The sequence below is a fragment of the Dasypus novemcinctus genome, chromosome 4 (genome assembly GCF_030445035.2).
Source record: "Dasypus novemcinctus isolate mDasNov1 chromosome 4, mDasNov1.1.hap2, whole genome shotgun sequence".
NCBI lineage: Eukaryota > Metazoa > Chordata > Mammalia > Cingulata > Dasypodidae > Dasypus > Dasypus novemcinctus.
In genome coordinates, this window is record NC_080676.1 from 10,594,308 (window position 1) to 10,616,132 (window position 21,825).

At 41.7% G+C, this 21,825-nt stretch overlaps 1 protein-coding gene across 4 annotated transcripts in view; it reads right to left on the minus strand.

Moving 5' to 3' along the window:
* TFDP2 (transcription factor Dp-2) overlaps nucleotides 1-21,825 on the minus strand; it is a 291,147-nt gene that overhangs the window by 220,722 nt on the left and 48,600 nt on the right. Inside the window, exon 1 of one of the 4 annotated variants that reach the window (XM_023588986.3) lies at nucleotides 3,101-4,032. The exons of the other annotated variants lie outside the window; for them this stretch is intronic. The gene's annotated coding sequence lies outside the window, so the exon portion shown is untranslated. Of the gene's footprint in view, nucleotides 1-3,100; nucleotides 4,033-21,825 lie in introns of those variants that run through there. 4 annotated transcript variants of the gene reach the window in all.

Genomic DNA, 21,825 nt, shown 5'->3' on the forward strand with positions numbered 1-21,825 from the left:
TAGTAGTATAGACCAGAGTATCTCAAGCACAAGAAAATCCAGAGCTCTATAAGCAGGTCTGCAGACCTTAGTTTAAAAAAAAGGAGCAGGGAAGCGGATTTGGCTCAACTGATACAGCATCCACCTACCACACGGGAGGTCCGGGGTTCAAACCCAGGGCCTCCTGACCCGTGTGGAGCTGGCCCATGCGCAGTGCTGATGTGCACAAGGAGTGCCTGTCACGCAGGGGTGTCCCCCGTGTAGGGGAGCTCCACGCGCAAGGAGTGCGTCCTGTAAGGAGAGCTGCCCAGGATGAAAAAAGTGCAGCCTGCCCAGGAGTGGCGCTGCACACAGGGAGAGCTGACGCAGCAAGATGACGCAACAAAATGAGACACAGATTCCTGGTGCCGCTGACAAAAATACACGTGGACACAGAGAACAGACAACTGAGGGGGAGAAGGGAGATATAAATAAAAAATAAATCTTAAAAAAAAAAAGCAGCAGATGTGGCTCAAGCAGTTGAGCACCTGCTTCCCACATGGGAGTTCCTGGGTTCAGTTCCCAGTGCCTCTTAAAAACAAAACCAATCAACAAGCAAACAAATGAAAAAACAAAAAAACCAACTCAGGGGAGTCAATGTGGCTCCGTGGTTGAGCACTGGCTTCCCACATATGCAGTCCCAGGTTCAATTCCCAGGTTCAGTACCTCAAAAAAAGAAAAGATAAGAAAAAAGAAACAGTTCACTAAAACTTTAGCTGGTGGGGAATGGATGTAGTTGAGCATCTATTTCCCAGGTACAAGGTCCCAGGTTCAATCTCTGTACCTCCTAAAAACAAACAAACAACAAACGAAAAAACCATTTTCACTGCGAGAGGCTGAAGCTAAGTGGCTGAACGCCAGCATCCCATGTATGAGGTCCTGGATTCAATCCCCAGTACCTCCTAAATAACAAAAAACAAAACAAAACAAACACTGTAGCTGGTCACTGGGGTCCCACACAGTGATAAACTCAGTGGAAACCAAAGCTGTCAAGGCTCTACCTAGCATCATTGCCAGCAAGCCAATCAATGATCCATATCCCCAATCCCATTTTAGAGTTTGCTTCCTAGGACCACTTCTAATACCAGCTGTCTTGGATCCATTCCTTGGAAACAATCTCTCAGAGGAAGGCTTACATGCAGCAAATTTCCTGGGGAATTCTCTTAGAAGATACACCTATAAGGAGGAGAAGGCAGAACTAGGCACAGGGGAGAAATTGACCCAATGAAGTTGCAAGTGGGGCCTCAGCTAATACTAAATAGAACCCTAGAGCTGAGATGCCTTCCGAGATGTCCCAAATAGAGGCGAAGATTGGGTCTTTATGTCACTGCAGTACCTAGTCACTGGCCACACGTCACCCCAGGGAGTAAGCACAACCTTGGGCAAAACAGTGTCTTGGGCCAAGGGCAATTCCCAGTAAGGGATGCAGCTGTGACCTATGAGTCTAAGCAGGTGGAGAACGGGTGCTCAGCTATGAAGAGGAGAACTGGACTATTCACTACAGTTATACAGAAATGAAAATGAATTAATTGTAGTCACAAGCAACAACACGGATAAACCTCACACATGTAACAGGCTGTTAAAAATAAGTAAGTCATGGGAAACGGACTTTGGCCCAGTGGTTAGGGCGTCCGTCTACCATATGGGAGGTCCGCGGTTCAAGCCCCGGGCCTCCTTGACCCGTGTGGAGCTGGCCATGCGCAGCGCTGATGCACGCAAGGAGTGCCGTGCCACGCAGGGGTGTCCCCCGCGTAGGGGAGCCCCACACGCAAGGAGTGCGCCCCATAAGGAGAGCCGCCCAGCCCGAAGGAGGGAGCAGCCTGCCGAGGAATGGCGCCGCCCACGCTTCCTGTGCCGCTGATGACAACAGAAGCGGACAAAGAAACAAGACGCAGCAAAAAGACAACCAGGGGAGGGGAGGGGAATTAAATAAATAAAAATAAATCTTAAAAAAAAAAAAAAAAAGTAAGTCATGATTATATGTATATAAAGTTGTAAGACATGCAAAACAATGTTAGATATTGCTTAGAGACATACATTTAAGAGTAAAAATATAAGAAGCACATAGAAATTAAAGTCCCAAATTTTCCCTCTCCATGGGAAGGAAGGAAAACATTTAGTTTGGTGAAGACAGGTGAGGCATCAGCTACATGTTTTATTGCACATACTGAATTATAAGTTATAGGAGGATAGTTATATAAGTTAGTATACTTGTTTATCTTACAACAAACATTTTAAAATTTTAATGTTAAAATTTAAGTGAAAAAAAATAAAAACAGTAACAAATCTCAGTCCTGTGTCTCTGAAGACTAAACCAATAAGCCATTAGCAAACAGGGAAAAAAGGAGAAAGCACAAATGTACAACATATGAAAAGAGAATGGGGGAAAATACCACTGAATCAGAGGAAATTAAAAAATCACAGAGCTACTTTGCTCAAACTGGGACCAATAAATTTGAGAACCTGGATGAAATGGATTACTGTCCAGAAAAACATAAGTTACCAACACTGCCTCCAGAAGACATAGAAATTCTAAGCTTACCATTTACCACAGGAAAAGAAAAGTTGTCAAAAGGTGGTCCATCTAAACAGCAACTGAAGCCGAACTCTTTTACAAAAAAATTCTAACAATTAACAAATAATTCTAGCACTATTTAAATGGTTTCACAGCATAAAAATGAAGGAAAATTACTATTTTGTAACAAATACTAAAGTATGCTAAAAAGGGATTTGACCATATTTAACAAACATTGATGATAAAATATAGTATTGCTAAACTCATTCTATAATACTTACTACAAGTGAAAATGCCTACAACTTAATGAGATTATATTTTACCAAGAATCATGTAAGGGGGGGTTCCAGGAAGATGGCATCAGAGTGAGTCAGGCACGGTACAGGGCTCTTACAAAACCGGGGAGGAAGGGCAGAAGCTGCCCAAGGGGTGCTCTGGGGATCTGAATCCAGGAGAGTGCTGTGAGCAGGGTCCCGGAGGATTAGTGACAGAGAGAGAGACAAAGAGGCTGAAAGGAAACCAGGGAGTGACTGGCCCCCAAAGCAGGGAAAGTCATTCATCACCTACCCTCTAGGTAAAGACCCTCCGAGAACCAGCAGCTGACAGTGGCCAAGTCAAGACGTTGCCTCCCCGGTAAGACAGAGGGTGTGGCAGAGGGCAAGTCTGGTTTCTTTTCCGGCTCAGAAACCCCAGCCAGGGGAAGCTAAAAGACCCTTTCTATGGAAAGGTTTGCCAAAGAGCGCCATCTGCTGGAATGCTGAGAAAGTGAAGAAAACCAAGGCCTGGCTTTTTTTTTTTTTAAGATTTATTTTTATTATTTATTTCTCTCCTCTCCACCCCGTTCTTCCTGTTGTCTACACTCTGTGTCTGTTTGCTGTGTGTTCTTTTGTGTCTGCTTGTATTCTCATTAGGCAGCTCCGGGAACCAATCCTGGGACCTTCCAGAGCCGGAGAGAGGCAATTACTCTCTTGCACTACCTCAGCTCCCTGTTCTGCTATGTCTTATCTTCTCTCCTCTGTGCCTCTTGTTGCGTCATCTTGTTGTGCCAGCTCTCTGCATCGACTGGCACTCCTGCACAGGGAGGCTTTCCCACACTGGGTGGGATTCCCATGCAGGGCAGCATTCCAGCACTGGCTGGACTCCTGGGCCAGCTCACCACGTGGGCCACACTCTGCATGGGCCAGCTTGCCCTCACCAGGAGGCCCTGGGCATCGAACCTCCTATATGGTAGACGGGAGCACAATTGGTTGAGCCACATCCGTTTTCCTTTTCTTTTTTAAAGATTTATTTTTATTATTTATTGGCTTGTCTTATGGATCTGGTCTGTGCCACAGTAGTGGGTCCCTGGACCCATTTTGATAACTCAGGGTAATCAAAGTTTTAGAAAAAGCTGAATCAAAAATCAAAGAAGGGGGAACCAGCAAGATGGCAATGGAGTGAGGTGCTCCCAGTGTCAGCTCCTGCTCCAGGGCAGTCAGCAAATACTCAGAGCTCTCTGGAGCTAGCTGAAGCACCTGTTTGGGGGCTCCAGGAGACCAGAAGAGCATCCTGCAACATCCTAAGGGAGTGGAAGGAGATGCCCGTCTGCAGAGAAGACTTGTAAGTAGAGGCTCCACGCCCTGGATGCTGGTGCCCATCCTCCACTGGAGGCATAAGCCTCCTCGGGAGCTGTTCTGTAGCTGGAATCAAAAGCTCCACTTCCCCCAAATGGGGGAGGAAGAGGCAGTTGGGCACCAATTTCAGCTATGAAGAGAAAATTCTGTGGGCTACAGCATAATCCTGAGAACAGCTAAAGCTTGAGCCTGTCCAAGTCAGAAAGAGGCTGGGAGCTGACATCTTGGCTCCGTGCCTGACACAAGGGGAAGCGGGGCAGACTGAGGATCCCAGTGCTGGTGGGGACCGGCTTCTTCCCATCCAGATCATATTGCAGGTCTAGCCTAGGCCCCAGTGCCACCTCCAGCAGGGAGGAAGCTGCGGGGACCTGTGTCAGCCTCTCCTGGAAATTACCAGCCAAGCCATGGAGGCCAGTATCATCCTACTCTGGTGGCACGAGCCGCCACAGGAGCTGCTCTGTGATGGGAATTAGAAGCTCCATTTCCCAGAAACAGGGGAGGAGGAGATGTTTGGCTGCCTATTTCAGCTGCTGATTGTTAGACTTGGCTGGCTAAGAGATAACCCTGGGAACAGGGGGTTGTGAACCAGCCCAAGGCAGAAAGAGGCCAGTAGCTGCCCTTCTGACTCTGCCCCGAGACTGAGGGGAGGCCAGGCTGACTGAAACACTCAGTGTCGGCAAGAACCAGTTTCTTTCACATAGATCAGCCTGCAGCCCTAGCCTAGGCTTCAGCTCCGCCTCTGGCGGGGAAGAGGCTGAGGAGCCCTGCATCAGCCTATACAGGTAACTGCAGGGAACTTTGGCTGGCATAGACTGAATATCAGAAATCTACCAGGGCAACTACAGTCATCTTGGACCTGCACTGCATAGATTGCTACCCACACCTGCAGCTCTAGCCCCGCCCCAGGCAGGGGAGAAAGGAATATGAAGCTTCATCAGTCTCTGTGGGCAACTACAGTCTAGGCCTGCACGTGGACTATTCCACACAGCTGTGACTCTGACCCTACCCCTAGCAAAGTAGAAAGTTAGAAGAAGCTTCATTGGTCTCTGGTGCAATGAGGGCAGCTTGAGCCTCCACAGTTTATAGCACCAACTACATGCTTGGCTCCTACTGCACAACCAGCGAGGGAGAAATGATAGGAAGCCCTAAACTAAAGAGAAAAACTGCACCCAGAATAAATACTCTAGTAGGCAGATGCGAGGACACCAACAAAAAATTACAATCCACACCAAGAAACAGGAAGCTATGGCCCAGTTAAAGGAAGAAGATAAGCCTCCAGATGACATAAAGGAGTTGAGACAACTAATTAGAGATGTTCAAACAAACCTCCTTAATAAATTCAATGAGATGGCTAAAGAGATTAAGGATATTAAGAAGATATTGGATGAGCACAAAGAAGAATTTGAAGGCATACATAGAAAAATAGCAGATCTGATGGGAATGAAAGGAGCAATCAATGAAATTTTAAAAACATTGGAATCATATAATAGCAGATTTGAAGAGGCAGAAGAAGGGATCGGTGCGCTTGAAGAAATAGCCTCTGAAAGTGAACATACAGAACAGATGAAGAAAAGAATGGAAAAAATTGAACAAGGTCTCAGGGAACTAAATGACAGCAAAAGGTGTGCAAACATATGTGTCATGGGTGACCCAGAAGGAGAAGAGAAGGGAAAAGGGGCAGAAGAATGTTTAAAGAAATAATGGGGGAAACGGACTTTGGCCCAGTGGTTAGGGCGTCCGTCTACCACATGGGAGGTCCACGGTTCAAGCCCCGGGCCTCCTTGACCCGTGTGGAGCTGGCCATGCGCAGTGCTGATGCGCGCAAGGAGTGCCGTGCTACACAGGGGTGTCCCCCGCGTAGGGGAGCCCCACGCGCAAGGAGTGCACCCATTGGGAGAGCCGCCCAGTGCGAAGGAGGGAGCAGCCTGCCAAGGAATGGCGCCGCCCACACTTCCCGTGCCGCTGACGACAACAGAAGCGGACAGAGAAACAAGACGCAGCAAAAAGACACAGAAAACAGACAACCAGGGGAGGAGAGGGGAATTAAATAAATAAAAATAAATCTTTAAAAAAAAAAAAAAGAAATAATGGTAGAAAATTTTCCAACCCTATTGAAGGACATAGATATCTCTGTCCAAGAAGCACAATGTACTCCCATCCGAAAAAATCCAAATAGACCAACTCCAAGACACATACTCATCAGAATGTCAAAGGCCAAAGACAAAGAGAGAATTCTGAGAGCAGCAAGATAAAAGCAATGAATAACATATAAGGGATATCCAATAAGATTAAGTGCTGATTTCTCACCAGAAACGATGGAGGCAAGAAGACAGTGGTCTGATATATTTAAGATACTACAAGAGAAAAACTTCCAGCCAAGAATCTTATATCCAGCAAGACTGTCTTTCAGAAATGAGGGCGAAATTAGAATATTCACAGATAAACAGAAACTGAGAGAATTTCTAACCAAGAGACCAGACTTTCAGGAAATTCTAAAGGGTGTGCTAGAGCCTGATAAGGAAAGACAGGAGAGAGACCTGGAAGAGAGTCTAGAAACGAAGATTATCTCAATAAAAGTACCTAAAAGTGTCAAAAGAGTGGTGAAAATAAAATATGACAGATAAAACTCAAATAGTCAGGAATAAACTTAACCAATGATGTAAAGCACTTGTATTCAGAAAACTGCAACTCAATGTTAAAACAAATCAAAAAAGCCCTAAATAACTGGAAGAACATTCTATGCTCATAGATTGGAAGACTATCATTAAGATGTCAATTCTACTCAAATTGATACACAGATTTAATGTAACCCTGATAAAAATAACACCAGCATTAAAGAACAAATTGAAAACACGATTATTAAATTTATTTGGAAGGGTAAGGAGTCATGAATAGCCAGAAACATCATAAAAAGGAAAAGTGAACTCTCATCTCCAGACTTTAAATCAAAGCAAACACACCTACCTATAGTGGTAAAAACAATATGGTACTGGCCTAAAGACAGACACAATAGACAATGGAACCAAACTGATGGTTCAGAAACTGACCCTCACATGTAAGGTCAAGTGATTTTTGACTAACCTGTCAAACTCACACAGCTCAGGCAGAACAATCCATTCAACAAATGGTGCTGAAAAAATGAGACATCCATAGCTGAAAGAAGAGGACCCCTATCTCATAACTTTTCCAAATTAACTCAAAATGGATCAAAAAAATAAAAAGAAAGCAAGAACCATAAAACTTCTAGAAGAAATGATTGGAAAATATCTTCAAGACCTGGTGGTAGGTGGTGGATTCTTAAAGAGATAAGAAAGGACTGAGTAGATTACTGATGTTTAATGTATGTAGAAGTTTTAATTAGCTTTACTGTAAAATTGTGGAAATGTATAGAGTGGATGGTAACACACAGTGAGTAACAGCCAGTTTATAAATGGGGCTGTGACTGAAAATGGTAGTCTAGTTATGTGAATGGCAGTTGACAGAATGCTTGAGGATAATCTAGGAAATGTATAGTACAGTAAACCAAGAGGTGGGTGAGAATTGTGGTTGATGGTACAGATGCAAGAGTGTCCTTTGTTAGCCAGAACAAATGTATATCACTACTGCAGGGTGTTAGAAATGTGGAGAAGCTTGGGAAAAATACAGCTAGAGTGACCTATGGACTGTGGTTAATAGTAATAATATAATATTCTTGCATCTATGCAAAAGATGTACTGTGTTGATAATAAGGAAGTATAGAAAATGTGAGCCAAAAGTACACTATGGACATGGTAACAATCAGATGATATTATTTTATCTGCAGCAAATGACACACTGCATTGCGGTGTGTTGATGGAGGGGTGTTGTTTGGGAATTCTGCACATGTGCATGATTGTTTTATAAGTTTACAACTTCTGTCATAAAAAAATATATTTAAAAAATAATAATAGGGTGGTTTGGGGGAAAAACACAGCAAATGCAATATAAGGACTATGATTAGTAGTAAGATTTTGACAGTTCTTTCATAGTTTGTAACAAACGTCTCATGACAATGCAAGGTGTTGGTGGAGAGTTGATGTATGGGACCCCTGTATGATGTTATGCATGTTTGCTTTGTAAGCTCACAACTTTTACTATACACTTAATTGTTTATGTATGTTCATATATAAGTGATATAAAGATAATAACAATTGGATTGCTTAGGCGAAAACTACTTTGTTTAGTAGTAATAGTTTGACAATGCTCTTTATTAATTTTTTTATAGAATTTCTTTTTTTTTTTTTTTAAGATTTTTTTTCTCTCCCCCCAGTTTTCTGCTCTCTATGTCCATTCGCTGTGTGTTTCTCTGTGACTGCTTCTATCCTTACCAGCAGTACTGGGAATCTGTGTTTCTTTTTGTTGCATCATCCTGTTGTATCAGGTTCTTGTGTGTGTGGCGCCATTCTTGGGCAGGCTGCACTTTCTTTGGCGCTGGGCGGCTCTCCTTACAGAGTGCACTCCTTGCATGTGGGGCTCCCCTACACAGGGGACACCCCTGCATGGCACGGCACTCCTTGCACGCATCAACGCTGCGCATGGGCCAGCTCCACACGTGTCAAGGAGGCCCAAGGTTTGAACCGCGGACCTCCCATGTGGTAGACGAACGCCCTAACCACTGGGCCAAGTCCACTTCCCAACAATGCTCTTTAATCATTAGTTAAAAAAGTTTAAAAACAGTGCAAGTTATTGGGTGTAAGGTGAGATGTTATATATGTTTGTTTCATGTTATATATGTTTGGTTTGTAAGTTCACAGCTATTATACACTTATTGTTTATGCATGTTTATGTATGAGCGATATATTTCAATAAATTTTTTTAAAATGTAAAAAAAAAAAAAAAAATCCAAGAAGAGAAAACAAGACCCCAGTTTCTGGGAAGGTGGGGGATTAGCGATACACAGGAATCACTTCTCTCCCAGAAAAATAGCTAGAGGATAGGCAGAAATGGCCTGAAAAACAATGTTCTAGGGTTTCCAGCACCAGGGGAAGGTTGGACACCACCCAGAAGAGAGAGGGAGAAAGGAAAAGAATCTCAACAGGAAGACTCTGTGAGTAAAAGCTGCACCTGCAGCTGCCAGAGCCTATTCCCACACTTCGGAGCAGATAGCTTTGAATTCTCCATGGCTATGGACAGGGTACACCTCCCCTGGAAAGAGGAGAGAAAGGGACATAGCTTAAAGATGATTCAGCTTTTGGTCAACAAATGTGGTCTGCTGTCTCAGGAGACCTTCCAGGCCAGGTGGGGCCACACCATTGTTTTCCCTGGGAGCCAGCAGGAGACAAGAGATCCCACTCTAACAGACACCTTCCCAACTGACCAGAACTGGTTGTTGAAGACAGAGAGCAGAGTGGGATGATTTCATAACCTGGAAAAAGGGAGGGGGATGCTGGCAAAGGTTGGAGACAGCCTCAGAGAAAGTTTGATTTGTGAGCCTCTGAATAGCCTGAGGCCGGATCCTCTGCCACATTCTACCAGTTGATGTTGGCAGCAAACACACGACAACCAGGGTTTGAACTGAGAGAGTTGTTGGAGAGCGCCATCAGTTGGTGGACCAAGGAAGTACATGTGAGGAAATTATAAATAAATAAGAGAGGCTTTTTTAGGCCTTTACAGCCTCCATCCTCAAGATCTTTGGAAGCAGGTCTGCAACACAATCCTGGGTCCATGGTTCAGATTTCAGGAACTAAACAGGGATAATCCTAAAGAGCTAGAACAGATTGAACCAAGAATCAAATAATGACGGTAACTCACAGTCTCCCACTACTAAATCCCCATGTAAGAGAAAGAAACTGAGCATCAGCACCATCCTAATAAGATGTCCAGAAATCACACAAAATTTACAAGCCATATTAAGGAAATGGAAGATATCACACAAAGAAAGAAATATTTCAAAGCCCAAGATTAGACACAGGATTTGAGAAAACTAATCAATGAGGTTCATACAAACCTCCTAAATCAAATCAATGAGTCGAGACGATACAGCTAAAAAGATAAAGGACATTATGAGGACACTGGGCAAGCACAAAGAAGAATTTGAAAACCTGAATAGAAAAATAACAGAGCTTATGGGAATGAAAGAAAACAGTAGGTGAAATTAAAAAAATGAATTAGAATCTGCAGTTCTATGTGAAGCTTGATAAGTCAAGTTTTACTTGCTTAATTAATAAAACATAAATTGAATCTCTTCAGTTAATGGTTTTGTGTTATCTAAGTAAACTATCTTTGTAATAGATAAGATATTTATAAAAATTAAAAAGTATTCTTAAAAAAACAAGTTAGAGGCGGCGGACTTGGCCCAGTGGTTAGGGCGTCCGTCTACCACATGGGAGGTCCATGGTTCAAACCCGGGGACTCGTTGACCTGTGTGGAGCTGGCCATGCGCAGTGCTGATGCGCACAAGGAGTGCCCTGCCACACAGGGGTGTCCCCCATGTAGGGGAGCCCCATGCGCAAGGAGTGCGCCCCATAAAGAGAGCCGCCCAGCGTGAAAGAAAGTGCAGCCTGCCCAGGAATGGAGCCGCACACAGGGAGAGCTGACACAACAAGATGACGCAACAAAAAGAAACACAGATTCCCGTGCCGCTGACAATAACAGAAGTGTACAAAGAAGATGCAGCAAACAGACACAGAGAACAGACAACCGGGGGTGGGGGTGGGAAAGGGGAGAGAAATAAATAAATAATAATAAATAAATAAATCTTATTAAAAAAAAAACAAGTTAGAGGCATACAGTGCACACTTGAAATGACAGAGGAACAAGTGATAGATTGTACAGTATGTGAATATATCTCAATAAAACTGCTTAAAAAACTGAACATAAATTTACCAAAAAAAAAAGAATAGGTGATACAGAAGACATAACAGCTGAAATTGAAGAGAGAGAAGAGAGAGGAAAGAATGGAAAAATTAGGCAGGGGCTCAAGGCGTTGAATGTTAAAATGAAGTACAACAACATATGTGTCATGAGAGTTCCCAAAGGAGAAGAGAAGGGAAAAGGGGCAAACAGAGTACTAGAGGAAATGATGGCTGAAATGTTCCCAACTCTCATGAAAGAAATGAATTTATATATCCCAGAAGCATAGCCTGCCCTGATCAGAATAAATCCAAATAGACCTAGTCCAAGACATACTACTCAGAATGACAAATAACAAAGATAAAGAGAACACTCTGCGAGCAAGGGAGAAGCAAACCATCACATATAAAGGAATCCCAGTAAGACTTAGTGCAGATTTCTCATCAGAAACCATGGAGATGATAAGGCAGTAGTATGATACAATAAGGATCCTGAAAGAGAAAAATTGCCTGCTGAGAATTTTTTATCTGGCAAAACTGTCCTTCAAATATGAAGATGAATTTAAGAAATTCACAAACAAACAGAAACTAAGAGAGTTTATAAAAAAGAATCTGGCTTGGCAGGAAGCATTAAAGGGAACCTTATAGCCTGAAAGAAAGATAAGCAAGACTGGCTTGGAGGAGTGTAAAGAAAGGAAAACTATCAGAAAAGCTAATCAAATGAGTAAAAAAACAGACAAGGGGAGTAGATTGATCACCCGCCTCCCACATGGAAGGTCCCGGATTTGGTTCCCAGTGCCTACTAAAGAAGACAAACAATGAGCAGACAAATAAGAGAAAAAACAATGAGCAGACAACAAACAGACAATGAACAAAAACAAGCAGCATGGAAACGAGCAAAAACAACAAACGCAACAAGGAGCAAAACAACAAGCAAACGAGCCAAAAAAAAAAAACCCTGAAGCAGGGAGTGGATGTGGTTCAAGCAGCTGAGCACCTGCCTCCCACATGGGAAGCCTCAGATTCAGTTCCTGGTGCCTCCAAAAGAAAAAAAATCAGACAATGAGCAGACAATGAGCAAAAAACAACGAGCAGAAAACAAGCGCAAACAAAGAGCAAACAGACAAGGGAACCACCTCAGGGTGGAGAAAAAATAAGACAAAAATAAGATATGACAAATGAAAGCCAAAGAATAAAATAGTAGAATAATGCATTTATAGTAATATCATAGAATATAAATGTATTAAACACCTCAATCAAAAGATATAGCTGAGAAAATGGACAAAAGAAACATGAGCCATCCATGTGTTATCTACAAGTGACTCACTTTAGATCCAGGGATAAAAATGAGATGAAAATGAAGGTAGAAAAAAGATATTCCATGCAAATAGTAACCAAAAATGATCACAGGTAGCTATACTAATATTAGACAAAACAGACTTTAAATGCAAAAAAGTTATAAGATATGAAGGCAATTATATATTTAAAAACGTACCAGGAAGAAGTAAGTCATAAATATCTATACACCTGACCAGGGTGCTCCAAAATCCATGAGGCAAACTGGCAAACTGAAGGGAGAAATAGACATCCCTACAATAATAGCTGGAGACTAACAGACTAGTCATGTCGTCAGATGGAAAAACTAGACAGTAGATTAACAAGGAAACAGAGAATCTGAACAACTGGTAAATGAGCTAGATCTAATATATACAGGACATTGCATCCCCAATCAGGAAGTTACATATTCTTCTCTAGTTCTCATGGATCCTTCTCTAGGATAGACCACATGTTGGGTCACAAGGCAGGTCTTAATAAATATTTTTAAAGTTTCATATTATACAAAGGACCTTCTCAGATCATAATGGAATGAAGCTGGAAATCAATATTAGAAAGGAAAGGGGAAAGTATGCAAATGTGTGGTGGCTACACAACACTCCTAAAGAATCAATGGGTCAAAGAAGAAACTATAGGTGAAATTAGTATATGTCTCAAGACAAATGAAAATGTGAACAAAACTTATCAAAGCATATGGGATACAGCTAAGGCAGTGCTGAGAGGGAAATTTATAGCCCATAAGTGCCTATATATTTTTTAATAAGAGCTAAAATTAAACACCTAACTGAACACATAGAGGAACAAGGAAAGAACAGCAAACCAATCCCAAAGCAGAATGAAATAAATAATAAAGATTAGAATAGAAATAAATCAAACTGAGAACAAAAAGAAAAAATGAGAAAAATCAACAAAACCAAAAGCTGGTTCTTTGAGAAGATCAATAATACTGACAAACCCCTACCTAGACTAACAAAGAAAATGAGAGAGAAGAGACAAATAAATAAAATCAGAAAGGAAAAGGGGTATATTACAACTGACCCCACAGAAATAAAAAGGATCATAAAAGGATATTATGACAAACTGCATGCCAACAAATTAGACAACCTGGATGAAATGGACAAATTCCTAGAAACACACAAACAACCTATACTGATGCTACAAGAACTTAACAAACCAATCACATTTAAAGAGATTGAATCAGTTATCAAAAATCCCCCAAAAAACGTCTGCCAAAAGAGGACAGACCAATATGCCAGGCCCTTGGTATTGATGCTTGTACTTATGAACATAGTTCTTATGAAATTGAAACTTAGCCTAGTGTGGCAGTTTGATGTTGTTTATGAATTCCAAAAATAGATATTAGATTATGTTTGTAAACTGGTCTGTCCCTCCAGGCGTATTAGATTATATTGGATTCAGAGGTTTCACTTTTACTTGATTAAATAATGTTTAAGGCTTTGATTGGGCCATGTCAGTGTGAAAGTGCATCCCTGCCCCCTTGGTGAGCGGGGACTCATAGAGAAACCACATTGCAGAGAAGGGAGATGGGAGTTTTGATGCTAGAATTTTGAGCTGGAGTCCAAGAAGTAAGCACACAGGAGCAGAGCAGCTGAGCCTGGATAGAGAGGAACCCAGGAAGCCTGAACACTTGGCAGACGTCAGCAACCATCTTGCTCCAACATGTAGCAACAGACTTTGGTGAGGGAAGTAATTTATGCTTTATGGCCTGGTAACTGTAAGCTTCTACCCCAAATAAATACCCTTTATAAAAGCCAACAGATTTCTGGTATTTTGCATCAGTACCTCTTTGGCTGACTAAAACACCTAGTAATATATATTGCCTAAGAGTTACCTCCTGAAAGCCTCCTTGTTGCTCAAATGTGGCCTCTCTCTAAGCCATACTCTGCATACACACTCACTACCTTCCCCCAGGCATGGGACATGACTCCCAGGGATGAGCCCCCCCTGGCACCAAGGAATTATTACCAAGCGCCAACTAGTGCTTTGGAAAAAAGAACCAGACTGAAGGGGGCAAATGTTAAATACAAATGAGTTTTTATGGCTAAGAGATTTCAAAGTGAGTTGGGAGGTCATTCCAGAGGTTACACTTATGTACATCTTGGGAGGGTCTCACTGGCTGCCACAGTAAACAGTGGCTCAAGCAGGGATGGTCCTGAGGGTTCTAGAGACATCTAGACACTATAGGGAGGGCATACAACTCCAGGAAATCAGCACCTCATCGGTGGGGCTTTCTCTGGAATATGTGATAACCTATCTCTCCAATGTATTAGAGTTAGACTCATTTATAATTTTTCCCACACATGATTCTTCTGCCCCTTTTATTTGAGCCTATAATTAGCACTATACCCATTAAATATATGTCCCAGAGACTTAAATCCTCCGGCTGTTCATATGCCAGTTGAGCCCTGAGTCTCAGCAGAGCTGAAGCAAACACCTAGTCTCCAGTTCATCAGACTCACCAAGGCAGCTAACAAAAAGAGGACGATGAGCAACACCCGGCCCAAAAATCAGACTATATCTACAACTGTAGGCAAGAGTTCCATTCATCTGCCCCATGGGATCTAAGCCCCCTCTCAATCAGAAGCAGAGTGGTCATCACCATACCCAAATCCTCAAGACTGAGGAATGAACAAACATAAGGGGAGAATGGAACTATGGACTAAAGTAGACATTATTATTCTAGGAATGAAAGAACTTGAAACACTGATATACAGACAGTGGTCATCAGGAAAAAATTTTCTAGAAGCACAAATTTCTCACAGCTTCATTCTTCTCTGAAGTCTGTTCCATTTCATACAATGTCTTCCATATTATTTTTCCTCTCCTGGTGCTCAACAGCCTCATTTCAGAAAACAAGTGCTGAAATGAGAGCTCACATCTTGCTTAATCACTCAAAAAACAAAACAAAACAAAACAGAATCTCCCAACAAAGAAAAGTCCAGGATCAGATGACTTCACAGGTGAAGACTACCAAGCATTTCCAGATTTAACACCAATTTTGTTTAAACTCTTCAAAAAATTTGGAGAAGGGAAAATTACCCAACACATTTTATGGAGCCCACAACACCCTAATTCCAAAGCCAAATCAGATGCTACAAGAAAAGAAAATTACACACCAATCTTTCTAATGAACATAGATGCAAAAACACTCAACAAAATACCTGCAAATAGAATCCAAGAGCATATTAAAAGAATTATACACCATGATCAAGTGGGATTTATTCCTGGTATGCAAGGGTGGTTCAACACAAGAAAATCAATTAACATAATATACCATATTAACACATTGAAGGGAAAAAACATATGATCGTCTTGATCAATGCAGAAAAGGCATTTTTAAAAATCCAGCATACTTTCTTGATAAAAACATTTCAAAAGATAGGGATAGAAGGAAAGCTCCTCAATATGGTAAAGGGCATATATGAAATACCTACAGTCAACATCATGTCAATGGAGAAAGGTTGAAAGGTTTCCCTCTCCAAGATCGGGAACAAGACAGAAATGCTCACTGTCATGACTGTTACTCAACATTGTACTAGAAGTTCTTGCTAGAGAAACTAGACAAGGGGAAAAAAGGCATCCAAATAGGAAAAGAGGACTGAAAACTCACTATTTGCAGATGACATGATCCTATATTCAGAAAATTCTGAAACATCTATGGCAAACTACTTGAGCTAATACATGAGTTCAGCAAAGAGGCAGGATGTAAGAGCAACATGCAAAAATCAGTAACATTTCCATATACTAGTACTGAACAATCTGAGGAGAAAATTAGGGGGGTTCATTTACAATAGCAATCAAAAGACTCAAATACCTAGGAATCAATTTAACCAAAGATGTACAAGACCTATTTTCAGAAAACTACAAAACACTGCTAAAAGAAATCAAAGAAGTAAACAAATGGAAAGACATTTCATGTTCATGGATTGGAAGACTAAATATCATAAGGATGTCAATCTTACTCAAACTGATTTATAGAGTCAATGCAGTATCAATCAAAATTCCAACAGCTTACTTTACAGAAATAGAAAAGGAAATTGCCAAATTTATTTGGAACATAATGTGCACCCAAATAGCCAAAGAAAAGCATTCTAAAAAAAGAAGAGTGACATGGAAAGAATTTGGTGAACATGGAAGGAATTACTGTCCTTGAAACATATTACAAAGTTACAGTGGTCCAAACAGCATAGTATTGGAATACAGACAGACACACTGATCAGTGGAATAGAACTGAGAGTGCAGAAGTGAACCTTACCTCTACAGTCAACTGGTTTTTGACAAACCTACCAAAATCTACATTACTTGGACAAAACAGTCTCTTCAACAAGTGATGCTGGGGGAACTGGCTTTCCATAACCAAAAGAATGAAAAAATATTTTTTTATTGTAACATTTCTTTGTGTGATGTATATATCTTCAAAAAAATACAATTTACAAAAATGATGTGGTGGGGGTGGGGAGTGGGTTATATGGGAACCTCTTATGTTTTGTTTTTTTTTATGTTTTTTAATGTAACATTCTTTGTGATCTGTTAACTTTAATTTTAAAAAAATAAATGATAAAAATTTTTTAAAAAGAATGAAAGAGGAACCCTATTTCACTTCCTATACAAGAATCAAATCTAATGGATCAAAGACATAAATATAAAGGCCAGGACCATAAAACTACTAGAAGAAAATATAGGAAAACATCCTAAAGATCGTGTGGTAGGTGCTGATTTCTTTCACCCAAAGCATGAGCAACAAAATAAAAAATGGATAAATGAGACCTCCTCAAACTTTAACAATTTTGTGTTTTGAATGACCTTGTTAAGAAGGTAAAAAGGCAGCCTACTCAATGGGAGAAAATCTTTGGAAACAACATATTTGATAAGGATTTGATTTCCTTGTTATATAAAGAGATCAAACAACTCAATGATAAAAATACAAGCACCCAATTTTAAAAGGGGCTAAAGACTTAAATAGAAATTTTTCCAAAGAGGAAATACAAACGGCCAAAAAGCACATGAAAAGATTCTCAACATTACTAACTATTAGGAAAATGCAAATAAAAACTATAATGACATACCATCTCACATCTCATAGAATGGCCATTTAAAAAATAGAAAACTACAAGTGCCAGAGAGGATGCAGAGAAATAGGAAGACTCCTTTACTGTTGGTGGGAATGTAAAATGGTGCACCTTGTGAAAGACAGTTTGGTGGTTCCTCAGAAACCTAAATATAGATCTACTGTATAACCCGGCAATCCTGTCACTAGGAATATATTCAGAGAACTGAAATGAAGGATGTGAACAGACATTTGGACACCAATATTCACAGTGACATTATTCACTATTGCTAAAAGACTGAAACAACCCCAGTGACCAAGCAATGAATGGATAAACAAAATGTGGGATATACATAAAGAAGAATACTGTTCAGCTGTAAGAAGAAATGAAGTTGGGATGCATATGTGATAACATGGATAAATCTGGAGGATATTATGTTGAGTAAATTAAGCCAGACACAAAGGGCAAATATTGTATGTCTCACTAATATGAACTAAATACAATGAGTAAACTCATGGAGTTAAACTATTGAGTACAGGTTACTAGGAGACAGACGATGGGTTGAGAAGGGGAAGCTGATGCTGAACATATGTAGACTGTTTAATAAGGCTGATTATAAATGCATGGAAAATGAGTTGATGGTAATACATTATAGTGATTTATGATTGCAATTGTGGCTGAAAGGAGTAGTCTAGGGAGGTTAATGTCAGTTGAAAGAAAGCTAGAAGATAATTTAGGGACTGTATTACATACTGATTTCAGGGGCAGGTAATGATTGTGGTTAACAATACAAATACAAGAAAGTTCCTCTATTACAAGGAATTAAACATATGGTAATACATAGGAAAAATACAACTAATGTAAATTACGGACTGTAGTCAACAATAATATTATATATTATTTTTACAGCAATGGCAAAGAAGGCACTATATCAATGTTAAGGGTCAACAATGGGGATATACATATATATATATAATGGGGTATGGGATTTTTTCCCTTTGGAGTAACGAAAACACTCTAAAATGAACTGAACTGATAGCACACCTCTGTGATGAAACTGAAAACCACAGAGCACCCACTTCTGCTGGACTGTAAAAAGCAGGAACCATGTAACACAGTGAACCCTGTGGTGGATGCCGGGCTTTGGTGAACAGTAAAATGTGAGAATGTTCTCTCAGGAGGTATAACAAATATACAGTATTAATATATGGAATAAATAATAGAATAGTTTGTGGGGAGAAACGCGAAGAATAAGCAATGGACTATAGATTCGTTCACCTAATAGATGCACCACAACAGTGCAGGGTGCTGGTGTTGAGGAAATATAGAGGAACCCGGTGTGGTGTACATGACTGCTCTGTGGGCTCACAACTTCTCTAAGAAAAAAAGAGAATGCATATAAATTTGTGACACTATCGACATAGTGACATAAGACATCCCCTGAAAAAGTCTCTCCTCAGAAACATCTAATAAAAGATAAATCCCACTTGCTTGGAATGCTGGAAGACAACAGAGAGTAGAGAAGGACTCCATAAACACTAAAAGAAAAAGAAAACAAATACCAATAAAAGGTGAAGATGTACGACCTGGACCCTCCCTTTCACTTGGTCCTACACAGCTCGAGAGGCACAGAAACAGCACAGTCGTTGGCCCTCCTGCCACAGATGCAGAGATGAAGCCGCTCACAGCAGCGAGTTAGAAACCCATGCAAACCCAGGTACAGGGACCCAAGGCCACAGAAACCAAGATGGAGCACAGTGGCTGACCAGCACATGCATACAGAATAGCCCCCAGGAAATACAAAAGGCATGGCAGAACTGTTGGCAAGAGGCAGACACACTCAGCCCAGTCTCTGATTGGTGGATCAGCTAAACAAAAACGAGCCTTTCTGAATTGAACCCATCTGGCTTCCCCAGGAAGTAACCAGAGGCAGAAAGCTTCATAGGGAAAACAAAAGGGGAGGGGGGAGGACACTTAATAGCTGTAAGGCAGATTGGGTCCCAAAATGGGAAAATGTAATAAAAAAAAAAGGGTACTGGGTAAGGGAGAGAAGTTTAACAAATCATAGGTGATTGGGAGAAAATTCTGCATAAAAACAGTTTATGATTCCTATGAAAGTAAGAGAGGAAAGGGAGCTTTCTCCTGGAGGTGAAATAACTGCACATAAAAGGGCAATCTTAAAAGTTGTACCACATATCCAGGGCAAGAATCAGTTGCAGAAGACCTGAGAAAAACCGAACAGTTAAACACAGGCAGGGAAGCAGATGTGGTTCAAGAGACTGAGCTCCCGCCTACCACATGAGAGTCCCAGGTTTGGTTCACGGTCCTCCTAAAGAAGATGAGCAAGACAGTGAACGGACAAGAAGAGCTGGCGTGGCGAGCTGACACAATAAGATGATGCAAAAAGAGACACAAAGAAGAAACACACAGAGAGATACCAACAAAGCACGGAGCAAAGGTGGCTCTAGTGATCAGGCTCCTCCCTACCCGTGGGAAGTTGAAGGTTCGGTTCCCAATGCCTCCTAAAAAGAAGACAATGCAAAATGAACAGACACAGCAAGTGCAAACAATGAGGGGGTGGGGAGAAATAAACAAAATAAATCTTTTAAAATGAACAAACAAACACAGGCTACTCTTAAAGTCTAGTATAATATGGACCAAACATGAGAGAAGAGCCTTAATAAAAGCCAAACTACAATAAAACCCTAGGCAAGAAAAAGAAACTGACCTTGAGAGTTAGCACATGAAAATAATCAGATGTCCAGATAATTTCAACCCATACTAAGAATCAGGAAGATGTGGCTCAGTCAGGGGAAAAATGAAAACTTCAGAGGAGATACAGACTTTGGAAAAACTAATTAAAAAAAAAAAAGTTCAAACATCTATATCAATTCAGGGAGATAAAGGAAAATATGGATAGAAATAAACAATGGTGGCTATAAAACTAAGAGATATTAAAAAGACAACGTGAACAACCAGTAAGATGATGGCAGAATAAGGAGCTCCGAGGGTCAACTCATGCTACAGGGCAGTTAGTGAGCACCCAGAGCTATCTAAAGTACCTGTTTTGGGGCTCTAGGAGACCAGAAGAGCATCGTGCAACATCCTTGAAAGAATGAAAGGAGACTGCCCATCTGCAGTGATGATTGATGAGTAGAGCACTCCACACCATGGAGCCAGTGCCCAACCTCTACTGGTGGCACAAGCTACCCCTGGAGCTACTCCATGGCTGGAATTGGAAGCTCTACTTCCAAAAACAGGGGAAGAAGAGACAACTTGGCACCAGCTTCAGCTACTGACTGGTAAATCCAGCAGGCTAAAGTATAATCCTAAGAACAGCTAAAGTTTGAACCTGTCCAAGTCAGAAAGAGGCCAGTAGCTGCATTTTTCACTCCGTCCCCAGCATGAGGGGAAGCCGGGCTGACTGAAAATCACAGTGATAACAGAGACCAGCTTCTTACACCCAGATTGGCCTACAGCCCTAGCTTACATTTGAGCCCTACCTCTAGCCCTGAGGAAGATGGTGGGCCGTGCACCGGCCTCTCCAGGTAACTGCGAGTAAATTCAGCAAGCACAGACTGAATAGTCAGAAGTCTACCAGGGCAACTGAGGTCATTTTGGACCCACATGGCATAGATTGCTGCCCACACCTGCAGCTCCATCCCCACCTCAGGCAAGGGAGAAAGAGGCTTGAAGCTTTATCAGTGTCTTTGGGTAACTATAGTCTAGACCTGCACAACTTGGAATATTGCACACGGCTGTGGCTCTCTTCCAACCCCTGGGCAAAGGAGAAAGCTGGGACAAGCTTCACTAGTCCCTGGGGTGATGAGGGCAGCCTGAGCCTCCACAGCTTACAGCATCAACTATGTCCTTGGATGCTACTACACAACCAGCAAGGGAGAAAGAGCAAAAAAGCCCTAAATTAAAGACAGAAACTTCACCCAGAATACTCTAGTAAGCCAGATGCCAAGACACCAACAAAAAAGTATAATCCACACCAAGAAACAGGAAGATATGGTCCAGTTGAATGAGTAAGATAAGGCTCTGGGCGGCATAAAGGAGTTGAGACAACTAATCATAGATTTTCAAACAAATCTCCTTAATAAATTCAATGAGTTGGCTAAAGAGATTAAGGATATTAAGAAGACATTGAGGGAAACGGACTTTGGCCCAGTGGTTAGGGCGTCCGTCTACCATATGGGAGGTCCGCGGTTCAAACCCCGGCCTCCTTGACCCGTGTGGAGCTGGCCATGCGCAGTGCTGATGCGCGCAAGGAGTGCTTTGCCACGCAAGGGTGTCCCCTGCGTGGGGGAGCCCCACGCGCAAGGAGTGCGCCCGTGAGGAGGGCCGCCCAGCGCGAAAAGAAAGAGCAGCCTGCCCAGGAATGGCGCCGCCCACACTTCCCGTGCCGCTGACGACAACAGAAGCGGACAAAGAAACAAGACGCAGCAAACAGACACCAAGAA